Source organism: Candoia aspera, chromosome 6, assembly GCF_035149785.1.
Source record: "Candoia aspera isolate rCanAsp1 chromosome 6, rCanAsp1.hap2, whole genome shotgun sequence".
Lineage (NCBI taxonomy): Eukaryota > Metazoa > Chordata > Lepidosauria > Squamata > Boidae > Candoia > Candoia aspera.
The window spans coordinates 47,117,462-47,120,278 of NC_086158.1; positions in this window are offsets into that span (position 1 = coordinate 47,117,462).

Below are 2,817 nucleotides of genomic sequence, written 5' to 3' on the forward strand. Positions count from 1 at the left end.
CGGGCCGGCACTGTAGAACTATATTTCCCAGGAAACAACGCAACTTAAAGCAGAGCAGGCGAGTTTTCTCGAGCAAAGCATACTGGGAAATATTCTTCTAAGCGTCGTGGATGTTGTAGTTTTTTCTTGTTCTAGACCATACTAAACGTAAATCCGTTTCAAGTTTACAGTAACAGCCAAAAAAGAAGTAACATTTTCTTCACATTGCTAGAGTTTTACCTGTTTGGTGTAGTGATGGATGAAAAGAAAAAAAAAAGTATTTGAAGAAACGTAAATGGTAGGGCATAATTTACATTTGTTACTCGGTTTTCCTTTGCTCCAAACACAATTCTGGAAGTAATTGCAGGTTATATTTTACTAAATAGCATTAAAATTAGTTTTTGATTAGGAGAGACAAGGATCTCCGAATGCCAGCAGAATAGAAACATACATTTTACTGCAATTCTCTTAACCCACGTTATCAGTAACGGGTCCAAATTTGAGAATGAAGGTTGCAGTTCTTTTGCGGGATTCAAAAGAACTGCAAATCATTAAAAAATCATTTCCGAATAAGCGTGCACCGAGTTGCGTGCGTGGCATGTTACTTACACGTTAAATTACCCAGTTGTTCATTTAGATTTGATGGGGCACAGCTTATTGAATTGTTCTGGATTTTGACACAGTTGTAGCGGTTAATCGCTTCAAAGCTACATTCCGTAACGTATCTACTGTGCTTTTAACTAAAATCTCGCCTTTGCTTACAACGATGCAGGTGGCCTCTAATAATAAAAGGAGGAGCGGTAAGCGACCGTGGTTCAGTTCTGCTTGAGAAGGAAGCCATTTTGCTGTGGGGTACAGTCTGATGTTTCAACTCAGTCTCAGTCATGGACATCCCACCATCCAATTCAAAGAGTCGCCGATAACAACATCCCCGCCTCTTTGTAGCCTGATTTTCCCGCGGTTAGAAGCCGGAAGTTAACACCCTCCTGCCTAGCTTCGTGGGTGCTTGGCAGGGCACCTTCGGCGCTACAACATGCTGCTGATTGCAGCTTCGTTGTAGCTCTGCCAGGAAGGAAGCAGCGGTAGGTCGGAGGAACAGCCAGACATCAAGGTGTTTTGCTTAATATTGCGCACTCTGAATTCCTACCTTGTTTTTCAGCAACCGCTTGCTTGTTTCAGTGCCAAGGCTACACCCAGCAGCACTTTGTGCTATTCTGGTTTGTCTTCCTCAGATTTCAGTTAAACAGCAAAAGCTCCTGGCCCCTTAAAGGCTTATTTCAATTTAACTGCTGCAAGATCCATGCTAAGTCATGTTCTGCTTAATCACAGTTTGCTGACAAAACCATAGTGAACATCATTCGCACAACATACTAAACCACATGTCTTCCCATCATGATATCAGGAGTACCAATATGTTTTTCAGTAACTCCACTGGCATCTGTCAACTTCTGTCCCTCTATTTTATTTTTCTTTCTCTTAATAATAATAAAAAACAAGCAAGCTGCAAGGCCAAGAGTGCAACTATAACCTAAGTCTTTTATTTCCAAAAATTGCACATAGATCTCACATTCTCTAAACATTAAAAATGGTGGGAAAATATAGCCAAGAGCCATATTTCAAATACCTCCATTCTCCACTCAAAGGCCATGATAAGCTGAGATGGTAGAGCAACTCCATTGCTCTAAGGGAGGGACAGGGAGCATTATCTTTGGTAGTGGAGATTTTGTAACAGTCTATGCCTTTTGTAGCAACCATGAGTGCCTATTCAGTGTTCTCAAAATTCCAGTTTTGCCCATTGACCCAGAAGATTTGGGGATCCCTGTGCAGACACACTATAGTTTGTTTTTCCATGTTGTGTGAATGCAGAATCTTTGGAGTTTTTGTAGCAACAGATTAGTGGCACTTCCCTGGGTGAGGAGAAAACTTCTTGGCCCTCAGTAGGCAGCCTCCCCCTCCCTCCCCCAACTCACTTTCTCAGCTTCTAATTCCATTTGTCCTGGAGAATATTGGAGATGAGTAAACCAAGAGGGGCTTGGTAACTGGGAAGGCTGCCAGAGTGAGTTGAGGAGACTTGTGGGAGGGGGCAAAGGCAGTACAGGTCCTGGACAGGTCATTTTCAATATTACTGACAGTAGAAAGATCTTGCAAATGCTCTTCTCTGAAAAGGAGCCACTTCTTGAAAAGCATATGCAATCAGAGAAGGAAAAATAGTGTAAAAGGTTGCAAGTCTTTGATTCTTTCTCTAACTGAACAAAACTTGCCTTTCTAGGAATCACATTCCAGGGATCAAACTAATACAACAGTATGATTGTGGGCTGTTCCTTTCCACCATAAAGTTAATTAGTAAAGGCAGCCAAAGTCTGAAGTATTATCTTGAATCAATTATGAAGTCTCAAATTGAAAATTTGAAATTTGAAAATTTGAAAACAGACCATGAGTGAAAGCACACTACATGCCCTTGTATAGCAGAATGAATTACTGGAGGTATGTGCTAAGGAAGTGCTACACATTCTTCCTGAATTGTTTAGAAATAGTACCATGTAGTCATTGTGGAACTGTTGAGGTCTCTCTCATATTGAAGAGTTGATACTATTGTCTTAATATGAGAAAGAGATGAAAGTAATTGTGCAGGAATGCTTCCTTAAAAATGGTTACTGCAGAAAGGGTTGGCATAGAATAAGTTTGCAAAACTGAAGTGTCTAAGAACATAATGCTTCAAATATTTCTGAGAAATACTAGGGTGTGAAAACTAAGATAAAAGCTGAAAATCTCAGGCATTGTTTTCACCTTGCACAGCACACTGTCTCCATCTATGTGGTTGCAAAACTATGGGGTAGA